The sequence below is a fragment of the Rhinatrema bivittatum genome, chromosome 2 (genome assembly GCF_901001135.1).
Source record: "Rhinatrema bivittatum chromosome 2, aRhiBiv1.1, whole genome shotgun sequence".
NCBI lineage: Eukaryota > Metazoa > Chordata > Amphibia > Gymnophiona > Rhinatrematidae > Rhinatrema > Rhinatrema bivittatum.
In genome coordinates this window covers 669,616,156-669,631,373 of record NC_042616.1, presented here as the reverse complement: position 1 = coordinate 669,631,373, position 15,218 = coordinate 669,616,156, and positions in this window count along the sequence as shown.

Genomic DNA, 15,218 nt, shown 5'->3' with positions numbered 1-15,218 from the left:
GACTGTGATACATTTCAGGAGGACCTTGCAAGACTAGAAGATTGGGCATCGAAATGGCAGGTGAAATTTAATGTGGACAAGTGCAAGGTGATGCATATAGGGAAAAATAACCCATGCTATAGTTACACAATGTTAGGTTCCATATTAGGAGCTACCACCCAGGAAAAAGATCTAGGCATCATAGTGGATAATACTTTAAAGTCGTCGGCTCAGTGTGTTGCAGTAGTCAAAAAAGCAAACAGAATGTTAGGAATTATTAGGAAGGGAATGGTTAATAAAACGGAAAATGTCATAATGCCTCAATATCACTCCATGGTGAGACCGCACCTTGAATACTGTGTACAATTCTGGTCGCCGCATCTCAAAAAAGATATAGTTGCAATGGAGAAGGTACAGAGAAGGGCAACCAAAATGATAAAGGAGATGGAACAGCTCCCCTATGAGGAAAGGCTGAAGAGGTTAGGGCTGTTCAGCTTGGAGAAGAGATGGCTGAGAGGGGATATGATAGAGGTCTTTAAGATCATGAGAGGTCTTGAACGAGTAGATGTGACTAGGTTATTTACACTTTCGAATAATAGAAGGACTAGGAGGCATTCCATGAAGTTAGCAAGTGGCACATTTAAGACTAATCGGAGAAAATTCTTTTTCACTCAACGCACAATAAAGCTCTGGAATTTGTTGCCAGAGGATGTGGTTAGTGCAGTTAGTGTAGCTGGGTTCAAAAAAGGTTTGGATAAGTTCTTGGAGGAGAAGTCCATTAACGGCTATTAATCAAGTTTACTTAGGGAATAGCCACTGCTATTAATTGCATCAGTAGAATGGGATCTTTTTAGTATTTGGGTAATTGCCAGGTTCTTGTGGCCTGGTTTGGCCTCTGTTGGAAACAGGATGCTGGGCTTGATGGACCCTTGGTCTGACCCAGCATGGCAATTTCTTATGTTCTTATGTTCTTAAGGAGTAGGGAGCACTCCATGAAGTTAGCAAGTAGCTCATTTAAAACAAATTGGAGAAAATTATTTTTCACTCAACGCATAGTTAAGCTCTGGAATTCATTGCCAGAGGATGTGGTTACGGCAGTTAGTGCATCTGGGTTTAAAAAAGGTTTGGATAAGTTCCTAGAAGAGAAGTCCATAAACTGCTATTAATCATTAAGGAATAGTAGCATGGGATCTATTTAATGTTTGGGTACTTGCCAGGTACTTGTGACTTGGATTGGCCATTGGTAACAGGATGCTGGGCTTGATGTACCCTTGGACTGACCCAGTATGGCATATCTTATGTTTATGTTCTTATGTTCTTACCAAAGAAGTCTGGTTTGCTTTCGTCTAAACATAGTACGATTCCGTCTCCAGTTAATAATTGTTTAATACTATGTACACTTTCTGTGCACACAATACTGAACTAAGTAATTCACATGTTAGAAGAACAAGCTGAGAACCAGGGAAGCCAGGGTTCAAATCTTGTTTCTCCCATTGATGATCCCTGTGACTTTTTGTACAAGTCAGTTTGCCCTTTTTTGCCTCAGGTACATACTTAGAGCCCTATTTAGTAAGCATTTTTCCCATAGACACCGAATAGGAGAAAAACTTTAGTAGATAGGCCTTTTAGATTGTAAGCCCTTTAGGGACAAAGAAATACCTACTGCACCTGAATAAATGAAAAGGTGTGAGCTAATTCAAAATTTAAAAAAAGAGCTTAAATCTAAGGGGGTCATGCATTATGGTGTTTTGCATGTGATAATGCATTATCGCATGCAAATTTTTGGGTTGGGCGGGAATTAGGGGCCATATTGCACAGTTTTAATGCTGGAAATAACTACACCTTTTTCTGTAGCTTTAAGTTGTGCAATATGGCCATAACACAATTTGCAATTGCATTTTGGCCATTTCTGGGGAGGGAGAGAGAGAGAGTACCTCTAGGGAGGGCCTCACTGTGTGCATGGGATCTTCTTGTTTGGGTAATTACCAGGTTCTTGTGGCCTGGTTTAGCCTCTGTTGGAAACAGGATGCTGGGCTTGATGGACCCTTGGTCTGACCCAGCATGGCAACGAGTGTCACATGTATGATTTTTTACCTAGCTGGTGAGAGGTTGTATCTGTGCACCCAGTGTAAAGAGCTCCTGTCTTTCAGAGAACGAGTTCAATCTCTGGAGGCTAGAGTGGCAGACCTGGAGGAGCTGAGGCAGACAGAGAGGTATATAGATGAGACCTTCAGGGACATAGTAGCCAAGTCCCAGTAGTGTTGTAGCCCTGGTGCTGCCTTGGAAAAGGAAGGTCTCCTAGTCAAAGAGCTTCAACCTGGTGCAGCAAGAAATGATCCGGTAGCAAGAACCTGCTCTCCAGGTAATACATTTGCTACGAGCACGGTGACGCGGTTATTTCCGGAACTGGTGATGTGAGCCCTTGGGCCATGGCATGACTCAGGGAGGAGCCCCAACACACACCGCGGGAGGTGAGCTGGTGCAAGCATGGGTAACAAGGAGCAGGACAAGGCTGGAGCGAAGACAAGGAGATGGAAGGTCTGACCCTCTATCGGACCTGTACGCCCCAGGATGACCATCAATGCAATGATGATCAATGAACAGTCCTCCGACCGTTCCAAGCTCTTTCGGACCTGCTGCTGGGTAACGGCAATAGGTGGCAGCCCGGACAGAGGAAGAGGGCAGATGGAGTCCTTGGAACATAGAAGACTTTGGACGAAGACTCAGGCGAGGAGACTGTAGCGAAGACTCAGGTGAAGACACTGTAGACGAAGACTCAGGTGAAGACACTGTAGACGAAGACTCAGGCGAGGACACTGTAGATGTAGGCTCAAGGCATAGGATCAAGAGACTGAGTCGAGACTGTGATGCAGTGCACCCTACACAGTCCACCCACGGGATTGGTCGAGGACCACGCTGATGCGGAGCAGGTTTGAACAGAGTCTTTGGCATGGACGGACGCAAATGCAAGGAACTCCAAAGACCGGGGCAAGATTCAAGCACAGGATTCAAGATTCTCAAGGATTCAAAGACAACTCAGGATTCAAGACTTAGGATTCAAGCAGAAGTCTTCCGGAGGCTTGCACTGCACAGGAGAAGATGGCCTTGTACCGTGAGGCGCCCTACACAGCCCACCCGTGGGCTGGTTGCGGACCACGACAATGGCATGCCGGGAAAGTGGACATCAAGGAACCAAGGCATGGAGGCAGAGACGAAGGCAAAGACGTCAGGAAGGACATCGGACATCAGGAGGTACAAACGAAGGACATCAGGAACACAAAGACATCTGGAAGCACGGACGAAGGACATCAGGAACCTGAAGACATCTGAAAGCACAATGAAGGGCATCAGGAACATAAAGACAACAGGAGGCACGAATGAAGGACATTAGGAGCAAGAAGACAAAGCCGTCAAAGCAGGAGAAGACCATGGAGGACCTGGACCAGTCATGAAGCACAGACGACTGTGACACTCGATCCGAAGGCTCGGAGTGACTGAAGAGAGGCCCTTATATAGGACTGAACCAGGAAATGAAGACCAGCCGGATTCCGGTGGGGCCAGGAGCACGTCCTGCTACTGGCCCTTTAAATGCATTGAAGAGTCACGTGCCGGCGCCTAGAGGGCCCTGAAGGAAGCAAGACCATGGACTGCGGCACCCAGCCACGCAGGACAGACGAGGAGCAGGCAGGCTTCGGGGCGGCTTTGAGGCCGTGGAATGACGTCAGGACGGTAGTGGCTTTCCCCTGCCGCTCTAGGAAGGACTAACTGATGGCACCCTGCTGTGAGAGGTGGTTCTGGGTGCAGTGGTCTGGGCCGCGGCTGCCCGGCCTCCAGACCGCATGGAGGAGGCATCGGCGGCGGCGGCAGAAGCGGCACTAGGCCGCACAGAAGGACATCCTGGCGGGGCTTCCATGCCGCAAGGGCGGAGTCAGCAGCGGCAGCTTCAGCCACGAAGATGGAGTTGGAAGCAGAGGCTCAGCAGCGGGACCGGCCCTGCCAAGCAGGGCAGGAACTGCTGCAGCCTCCAGGCCACAGGGGACGGCAGCAGCGGCGGACTGCCACAAAACTGAAGCAGGTGAGTGGAGGGACTGCCCGCGGCCCACCGCGGGTAGAACCATAAAAACATTGTCCCCTTGCACTGAGGATGTGTCTCCCAGAGCTACTGCCCAGGACAGAAGGAATAGATTGGGCGTCATAGCTGGTGATTCAATTATTAGGAATGTAGATAACTGGTGGCTGGTGGGCAGGAGGATCACCCGGTAACATACCTACCTGGTGTGAAAGTGGTGGACCTCACACGTCACCTAGATAGGATTTTAGACAGTGCTGGGGAGGAGCCAGCTGTCGTGGTACATGTGGGCACCAATGACATAGAAAAATGTGGGAGGGATGTTCTGGAAGACAAATTTAGGCTCTTAGATAGAAAGCTTAAATCCAGAACCTTCAGGATAGCATTTTCTGAAATGCTCCCTGTTCCACACGCTGGTCCCCAGAGGCAGGCAGAGCTCCAGAGTCTCAATGCGTGAATGAGATGATGGTGCAAAGAAGAGGGATTCAGTTTTGTAAGGAATTGGAGAACCTTTTGGGGAAGGGGGAGTCTTTTCTGAAGGGATGGTCTCCACCTTAACCAGGGTGGAACCAAGCTGCTAGTGCTAACCTTTAAAAAGGAGATAGAGCAGCTTTTAAACTAAAACAAAGGGGAAAGCCGACAATCGCTCAGCAATGCATGATTCGGACGAAGTTATCTTTGAAGGATACTAATAAAGCATTAGAGTTAGGGCATCCCAACAGAGAGGTTCCAATTGTCCATGTGCCTATAAGTAAAGAATCACCTGAGGTAAAATATTCCAAATTATAAATGACGACTGAAAAGCAGAATGTTAATACAAACAAAAAACACACTTTGAAATGTTTGTATGCTAATGCCAAAGCCTAAGACGTAAAATGGGAGAGTTAGAGTGTAGAACAGTGAATGATGACTTAGACTTAACTGGCATCTCAGAAACATGGTGAAAGCGGATAACCAATGAGAAGGTGCTATATCTGGGTACAAATTATATTGCAATGATAGAGAGGAGCAACCTGGTGGCGGGGTGGTTCTTTATGTCTGAGATGGCATAGAGTCCAATAGGATAAAGATCCTGCAAGAGACTAAATGCACAATTGAACCTTTATGGGTAGAAATCCCTTTTGTGTTGGGGAAGAGTATAGTGATAGGAGTATACTACCGCCACCTAGCCAAAATGATGAGAAAGACAGTAAAAAGCTAAGAAAAATTAGGTAAGCTAACCAAATTGGTAGTGCAGTAATAATGGTAGATTGCAATTACCTCAATAGGCGAGGTAAATGTAAGATCAGGACATGCTAGAGAGATAAAGTTCCTGGATGGAATAAATGACAGAAGAAATTGCCATGCTGGGTCAGACCAAGGATCCATCAAGCTCAACATCCTGTTTCCAACAGAGGCCAAACCAGGCCACAAGAACCTGACAAGTACCCAAATACCAAGAAGATCCCATGCTACTGATGCCAGTAATAGCAGAGGCCATTCCTTAAGTCAACTTGATTAATAGCAGTTAATAGACTTCTCCTCCAAGAACTTATCCAAACCTTTTTTGAACCCAGCTACACTAACTGCACTAACCACATCCTCTGGCAACAAATTCCAGAGCTTAATTGTGCGTTGAGTGAAAAAGAATTTTCTCAGATTAGTCTTAAATGTGCTACTTGCTAACTTCATGGAATGTCCCCTAAACCTTCTATTATCCGAAAGTGTAAATAACCGCTTCATATCTACTCATTCAAGACCTCTCATGATCTTAAAGACCTCTTTCATATCCCTCCTCAGCTGTCTCGTCTCCAGGCTGAACAGCCCTAACCTCTTCAGCCTATCCTCATAGGGGAGCTGTTCCATCCCCTTTATCATTTTGGTTGCCCTTCTCTGTACCTTCTCCATTGCAACTATATCTTTTTTGAGATGTGGCAACCAGAATTATACACAGTATTCAAGGTGCAGTCTCACCATAGAGCGATACATGTTGGAGGGAGCGCTAGGGAGTGTTCCCGATTCTGGGGAGATGTTTGCCCTTGGATCACGAAGCAACTGCAGAGAGGAGCTCCGTGAAAGTGCCGCGGCAGGCAAGACGTGTCCAAGCATGGGAGGAGCAGGCTGGCCACCGAGCCCAAACATCTGCCAAACCTGCATGCACCAGTAGAGACCCAACAACGCAATGCTGGTCTCTGGGGTAGCCCTCCGGCCACTCGATAGCCCTTTCGGACCTGCCACTGGGGAGCGACGGATGTGGCAGGATGGACAGAGGTTGAGGACAGGCAATGGTACTGGAACTCAGACGAGACAAGGACATGAGGTGTCTTGGAACTCATGAAGACATGGAAGATCATGATTCGAGAGGACGTAGACAAACACTTAAGGCACACATCTAGCAGGATACGGGAATTGCAGGACCGCAAGGCAACATCTCAGATTCTAGCAGTTCAGGGTGAAAAAATTTGGAAACAAGGAGTCCAGGTTAAATAAGAAACACAGATGAACTTGTGTCTTGGAATGTAGTTTGGCACTTGTTTCTTAGTTGATCAAGACGGAAGTAGAAAGCACACACGCATCATTCTTTGGTGATAATAATGAAGAAGACCAATCGAACGTCAAACTGGAATCTTGAATACGAAAGTGATACCACTGGAGAATGGAAAGATAAACTAGCAAGTTCCCACATGCCCTTGGGTAGGCATGGGTGCAAGAAGTATCCAGTGGAACAAGGAATCCCATGAATATTACCAAGAATGGAGAGCTAATCGTGGAGGCATGGATATTCCTTTCATCTGGTGGTAAATAGCGGAGATACACAAGTGGAAGGAACTTCAAGGTTACTGATTCCAGGTGTTGGCAAGGCAAGGCCTTAAACTCGGTCTAGATTATCTGTCAAAAGAATCTGTATTTTCGCATAGACTTCCAATGGTGGCAAGGCTGCTCTCAAGAGGAACTTGGTAATCAAAAGATGTTACGGTGATACTTTATTCGAGGTATTGATTAGTTGTAAGATATCTCCCAGATGACAGCAAGGATGAGGATTCCTCAGGTTAGAATCAAATGAGCTGTTTAAGCTCTGGAGACAAGGCTCAAGGATAGCAGAGGATTCTGGAGGATAATCAAGAGAACTTCTCCATGGAGATGGATGGTTAAGATTATAACCAAGGCGTACCTCCTAATAAAGGCTACTCATTGGTGGAAGACACAGAGAAGCTAGCAATTACTTTTGATTATCTCGTTGGGATGATGGACAGGAGATAGTTCCAGCAGTGCAAAGGATGGAAAAAACTCATAAGAAAATGATTGTAGGTGCTCTCAGGAACTGAAGGACAGCAAAGTGGAATCTCGCTGGTGGCCTTCAAGGAAGACAAGGTCCTTCCAGGTGGATAAACTGCAAGGCTATACAAGCTCACCAACTTAGATGGAGGGTGATAACTACAGTCCTTAGCTTGGCAGTTCGGAACGTTGAGTGACGGACATTGCGAGTTCAGGATGTAGGATAACTCGTTAAGGTGAAAGATCAACAAGACGACATCTTAGGAACTTGGAATGAGGGTAAAGTTGAAATTCTGTATGCACAGCAAGATCTGGAATGTAGCTGTAGATTACGAGGTGACTCGCGATGTTGAAGTCATGGAACAGGAAGGACAGCTAGATGATGTCTCAGAAGACCTGTGATGGAATCCAGAGCTGGAATCACCACTTGCACAGGTGACAACAAGGTCTTGACTGAAGATGGTCCCAGTCAGGAGCCGGAACAGGGCAAGCAGGAAATGAGTTGGAAATGTTGAGACAGAGGCAGGTTTAGGGTGCAGGTGCCTCCTGCAGGTCATACGAACCAAAATACCTGGAGTTGCTGTGGAGTACACCCGGATTGATGATATACTCCCAGAAGCTTGAAGATGCTTGACGATGAATCCGGAAGTAGCACTGGATGTGGAAACCTGGGCGCAGGCGCCTCCTGCAGGTCGTTTGGAACCCAGGACAGAGAGCCAACATCACAGTGGAAAGAATGGAAATGGTCCCTGGAATGGTAGCAGGCGCCTCCTGCAGGTCGAGAAAGGTTCCAGGACTGAACTAAACTTGAAGATCAGAATGCAGGGACTTCCTGTAGATCGTGAGATCCAGATGGAGAAGGTCTGGACGCAGGCGCCTCCTGCGGGTCATGGAATCCAGTCAGCTGAGGAAAAAACAGAGGAATGAGAAAAAATGTTGATTAGCAGTAAGATATCGAATGTCCAGGAAACTGGGAACAAAACAAGCTGGTAACCAAAGCACAAAATTTTATTTTTTTTTTGGAAAATAGGAGCCAAAAATTCTTAAGAAAATGTTCTAGTGATAAACAGATGCTAGTGCCTCCTACAGATGGTTAAAATAAACTTTCAAGAAAACTGACACCTCCAGCAGGACTAAGGATTCATAAAGTTCAGGACATGAAAGTTCAGAAAAAATACTTGAATCAGGAACTCTGGAACAAGGCGTGGGCCTAACACTGGAACTCGCTTACCGGACACATGGTCTTCGCAACCTGCTGGAGGGAGCGCTAGGGAGTGCTCCCGATTCCGAGGAGATGTGTGCCCTAGATTCCTGCTGTCTGTTGGGGAACTTGAAGTCCAGATTCTCGCTGTTTTGGGGATTTTTAAAAAGAATTTCTACTTGTTTACAACTGAGCATGTACTTTTGCTCAGTTGCTTTTAGTAAGTAAACTCCAATTTCCTGGCTTTAAAAATGAATTGTTTCAAAGTGGAATAGAAGGGGATAGGGTTGTAGACATTTTGGAGGGAGCAGCTGAACTGGGGATGTGGTTAGGGGTTATCTGGGAGTCTTCTGGAATTAAAGTTAACCTCTGGAGTACTCCAGTCCTGAGCCAAGCAGGGAATTCTAAAAAGAAATAGCGAATCAGATCTATCTTCCTACCAGCTTCTCATTAATTTCATAGAAATATGACAGCAGAAAAAGACCATATGGCCCATCCAGTCTGCCCATCTGACCAATTAATTTAGCATTATAATTCTCGTCACATCCTTAGAGATCCCCTGTATTTATCCCATGTTTTCTTGAATTCAGATACTGGAGACTAAAGTCCAACCAGTGTTTGCAAAGTCAAGGTTCAAGGAGAAAGAAAACAGGGGCATAATTTTTAATGTTCAATTACAGGAAAATCATCTTTGGGAAGGCAAACATAACATTTATTTATTTATTTTTAATCTGATGACTGCATATTAGATGCATTAGTCATTTTGTGATAGTTTACTGTTTTCTTTTAGATTTGTTTTAAAGAGCTGAATGGAATTAACACTGACACACATACACCATTTAAATATACATTAAAAACTAAAGTAAACCCCCATCATCCTGTAAAAAAAAATGTACAGTATTGGTGATTTCTTTTTTCAATATTGTTTTGTTTATGTAACATACATGAACTTCACATGCACAAGAAAACCCTGACACACACACACATTGGGACCAATGGGCACTGTATAACCTGTACTCCAACGCGGGTTAAATAGGCGCTAATCTACCCCCTAATGCAATAAGGGGATTAGCGCCTATTTAACCCACATCGGACGCGGAGTGAATGTAATAGCGCTCATCACATGCAAATACATGTGAATGAGCCTCTTACTCAATCACTCCGCATGCAAAAAGATAGTGATGCGTCTCAGACGCACATTTATCTCTCAGCTATTAACGCCTGCCTGCCTGGAGCAGGCGTTAATAGCTGAGCCGCAGGTAAAAGAAGTACAGAAAAGCAGAAAAAAAACTGCTTTTCTGTACTTCTTTTTTTAAGTAAAAAAGAAAAAAAAAATAACTCGGCAGACCGCCTAGTTATGAAGACCGACCCCCTTGCGGGCGCCATGCACACATTAGGAAAGCGGGCGCCCACTTTCCGCGCTTTATATTGCACCGGCCCCATTGGTGCCTATGCTGGGACTAACTACTCTCACCATAATAAATGAGTTACATTAATCTCAGTAAATCATGCTGTCATGTGAGGAAACTTCCAGAGATAGCTTCAGAGTCAGCAACCTGAGGCCTGACAGAGCTTTCCTCCATCCATCCAATCTATTTCCTATTGTTACGTAAAGGTTGATCTCTAATTGGAGGTGGGAGCTTCTGGGGTACCAAACAGTCCCCGCAATCACTTCTGGTACCCTTGGGTAAATGACAGAGTAAATGGAAGGATGAGGGAGCCAGAAGAGTCCACTGAAGTACTGAACGCACCATTGTGAAAGCTTTGATGCTGCCCCATCTGTGTTCAACTGTTTGGTTTAGAGGGAGGAGCCAAGATGGTGGCATGAGCAGCTGTGTGGGCTCTTTCTGTCTGTCCTGGAAAGCGTTTACCACTGATTCCTGTGTAGGCCATGCCAGCCAAAAAAAAAAAAAAGGGGTAGGAAGTGAGCATTTCCCTCTGAGTTTTCGCAATCCTCCATGACACAGCTGGAAATCGATGGCTTCCTCACTCGTGTTACCAGATCTGCGGAGGGTGATAGCCTCATTGCTGGAGCATGCAGAAGAGCACGGAACCAGCTGAGAAAGGATATTCCTCTAACCTCTTCTAATCAACCCTCACCGCTGCGGAGAAAATGTGACAAAATCTTAATAGGGAGTCTGGTGCTGGATGACAATGCAGACTCTGGAGGCCTCCCCCCCCCCTTCCCCCTCCCCCAGTGAGGGGTCCAGGACTTTGCTGCTATTTTTCTTAATGGAGATGATTGTCTGTTGAGAGAACTGGGTCTCAAGACTGTCAGTTTAGAGGAGAAGGTGCCAGGGAGCCAGATTCTGGGGGGAGATTGCGTGAGACACTAGTGAGTATAACATAGCCCCTGGTTCCTACGGCAGATTTTTCAAGATTCTGTGATAATTATATGGCAAATTTGCATAATTTTGCATAAAGATTCACAACTCTGACTATGCAAAAAAAGGTCGATTTTTTTAATTGAAAACCATTCAATTTGTTTGCTTTTAAATAATATGTAATCTATATATAAATAGTGAGGTCTATATCCGGCTGCTGTGCAGCTGTGTCTAGTTATGCATAACCAGCAGGGTATATTCAGTGTGCAGTCGTGCTGCTGAATATACCCGGTTATCTTAAGGTTAGCTGGTTATCTATAGCCAGCTAACTTAAGGACATTCCTATGGTCCGACTAGAGTTAGCTGCAGGAGGTAACCAACTAATTCCAAATATCAGAGATAGTCGGTTCATTTATGCAGCTAATTCTGCTCCTCCCAGGACCCCTCCTTCCTGCCTTGTCTTATTGGGCTAAATTGACTAGAATTTAACCGGATAAGGACTGAATATAGCCGGGTAAGCCATTTAGATTTATTTATTTATTTATATAATTTATATACCGGAGGTTCCTGTATAATATACATATCACCCCGGTTTACAAGGAACAGTAACTATCGCTACATTTAGCGGTTTACATAGAACAGAATTAGGAAAAACGTTTTTACAATTGAACAAATGAAGTAAGCAAGTTTTTCCATTGAACAAACGAAGTGAACAAGTTTTAACATATAACAAAAACTAATCAAAGTAAGCAAATAGTGTATAATATTAGACCGTTAATAAACATGCAGTTAAATAAATCAATAAATAACATGGCATGTGGGAGTGAAAATAAATAAATCAATAAATAACATGGCATGTGGGAGTGAAAATACTTTTCTTACTGATCATTGGCTCAAGGGGAAAGCTTGTTTGAACAACCAAGTCTTAAGTTTCTTTTTAAATGTAGTGTGGCATGGTTCTAGACGCAGGTCTGGAGGGAGAGAGTTCCAAAGTGAAGGGCCCGCTGTGGATAGTGCACGTTTCCTCAGAGCGGATTTCGCCGGTTGTGTGATTAGATAACTATTATGCTATCCATCTAAATGGCTTATGAATATGGACCTCAATAAATGTACCAAGTAGAAAAATCAACTATTTATTAAGTTAAGAAATATGTTGCAAACTTTTAACTGTGAAATGTCACTTTTGTTTTGAATTGAAATAGGGTGACCATCCTTCTTATATTTTCTTAAGAAAGTACTTATCTTTTCAAAGTATGTGAACCAAGTATATAAGTATATAAGCCTCAGTATGCTACAAATGCCCTCACCATCAGCAGTCTGTCATGCTGTTAATTACACAGAAAGATGTGTGCACATATATTGGACCCATGGTAACAGATACAAAAAGGGACTGAACTAGCACAAGTTGAAACTTGTCAGCAATAGTGTCAGTCATCAAGGCTTCTATGAATTGCAATTAATGTCCTTCTCTGCCAGCTATGGGACACAAGCAATTACAGACTTCCTAAACACATTCAGATCTTTAGTACATGGTGTTTGACTGGCCTCATGTAGGTGCAAGAACTTTTGTATAAAGATGAAATTCTTCTAAAGGGACACCACTCCATTCACGAATTAAATAAAAATCATCTTTGGTTTTATAAGGATTTAAGTGATCTTTGAGGGATCAAACATTGTGACTGCTTCCTCTGTCCACTCCAACTTCATTTCATCTCCCCCTTTCACTTCAGGACAGGAGGAAGAGGGTAGGGGGAACAACAGAAGAAGGTTCCCTTCAGGCTGTTTGTGAGGTGAGAGGTTGGAGCAGGAGCAGAGAGAGCTTAGACTAAAGGCAGGCAGGCACTCTGCAGCTTTCTTCAAAAGATTGAAATAAGAGGTGTGAAAGCTTTCAACAATGTTGATGCTGTGGCAGATTAGCAACAAGCTAATTAAACATTTTCTCCCACGGCTGCACAATTGTGGGAGGCTAGGGCCACTGAGTATAACATCTTCACTGTTAGCTAGTATTGACAAATGTCCCTTGATTAAGCCTGCAGTGGTAACTCTGGATGCTATATGGACTAATTTTGGTGAGATTATATACATCTTTGTCCATTTGTTCCTCAGACATTAATTCTTTTGCACAGAATGTGAAGGCATTTGCTCATAACCAAGAATACTGCTCTAAGGAGCATGATGGAAGATTAAAGGTGATGGAAGGTGATGTAAAGAAACTGAAATCTGTTAATGCAGCTGTGATGGGGGCCCACAGCTTTGATACAAGGTAAAGTATAGTTTTTCCATAAGACTGAGCAGATAGAAAACTCTACAAGGTATTTGAACCTACATCTTAGGTATGGGTCCGTCACCATAAGACACATTTAATAAATATCTGAGGGAGGTTTTGCATATTCCAGTTCAGAATACCCTGTTGATGAATAAAATCTTTTATTGAAAGAACTTGATAAGGGACATCTTATGATATTGATAGAGGTATCTTCTGCTTTTGACACTATTCCTCCTTTGATGTTACTGAAAAGGCTCAAATTAATGGAGATTGGTGAAGCCATTTTATCAAAGTTTAAATCATTTTTATGTTTAAACCTTTTTATTGAATAAAGTCACAAATAGCGAGTGTACATTCGGTTCTCATGCATACCAAGCAACAGTACATAGTATATACATTTCAATTTTAACACCCTCCCCTCCCCAAATAATTATAAAAGTCATAGAACAAGAATTCCAAAAACCTCCTTCACTCACTCACTCACCCACTTTACTGCTCAGTTACATCCTGATTCTTATCAGTGGACCAATCTCATAATCAATTCACCACTATCCAATGAAAATCTGTTAGAATGTTCAACTAGAAACAAAATATAATATTTCGGCGGTAGGAAGTGTTAACTCTTCTACTCCTCACAGCCAACGCAGTGTAGAACTATCTCAATACAATCTGTTCCCATTATCACAATGTGTCCTCTCCTCCTCCCCAATCCCTTCCCCTTACGGAAATACCCTATGTTTAAATCATTTTTGACCAGCCACTCACAGCAGGTATGTACTAATGGTTTAGCTTATCTAAACCTTGTTCTATTGATGTTGGTGTTCCACAAGGGTCTGCACTCTCCACTGCTTTATTTAACATATGCTTGGGCGCCCTCGAAAAGATGACTTCCTAATTTGGGGCACAATATAAAATGTATGATGATTATATTCAGTTGTTTCTGCCTGCTGTTCAGTGTCTTCAAACTACTCTGAAAACATTAACAGATTGTCTACATGAGGATCCAGGCTTGGATGCACCAAAATAAGCTGACACTGAACTTAGATAAGATGGGAGTCTTATGGATGAATTATGATCCAACTCTCCCTGAGGTGCAAGGATTACAATTTGGTAACCGCTTTTTTCCTTTTAAGTCAGAGATATGTGACTTGGGAATAAATCTTGATTTTTTTGTTGAGTTTTAAGGCTCCAATTTGTGCCATTTTAAAATTTGCATTTTTCAAGTTAAGGTTAGTAAAATATTTAAAATATCTTTTGCCTCCTGCATTTTTTACAACTCCGTGAGGCTGTCTCTGGTTTTTGCTCCACTAGACTACTGTAGCTCACTTTATTCAGGGCTAGCAACGTTTTAGATGCACGTTCTGTAACTCATTCAAAATTCCACTGCATGATTAATTGCAGATCTTTCTAGAATTGATCATGTCACTCCTCAGCTGACTGACTTACACTGGCAGCCGGTGCATATGCAAATACAATCTGTTATTGTTGTTGTTTAAACCTCTTAGAGATGTGGATCCCATCCTTTATTAAAGTCTAATAAAGGTATGTGTTTCTACTTGTACATTGTGATCAGCTGAAAAACACCTACCAGAATTACTCACATTTAGAGCTGCCTGGTTACAATCAGTTAGGAAGAGAGAGTTTTCTATGATTGCTCCTAGTCTTTAGAACTACCTACCGCTTGCACTTAAAGTGAAGACTGAGGTCCTGCAATTTAGGGTGAAATTAAAAATGTACTTATTTCCTCTAGCTGATCCTCCTTCTTGTTAGGATTATTGTGAAGTACGGGTCAATAACCATGGTTATCTGTTCTGCGCTATGTATTAGTCTAATTTGCCCTGTAATATTTTGTGGTGTCTTTGTTTTATGTGTTTGTTTCTGTTGTTCTGTTAAGTGTATTTATTGATGTTTCTATTTTTACTTAATTTGCTTTGAACACATTTTGTAAAATGAGGTATTTAAACAGTGGTATACAAACATTTTAAATAAATAAAGGTGAAAAAAAACATCTTAGAGCAAGGAGTATACCAAATAACTTTGGACAATTTAGACATAACACTGAAGCTAGAAAGGTCAGTGCAAGAAGAACACGAGCAACACTGTTGGCCTCATTTGTATTTGAAC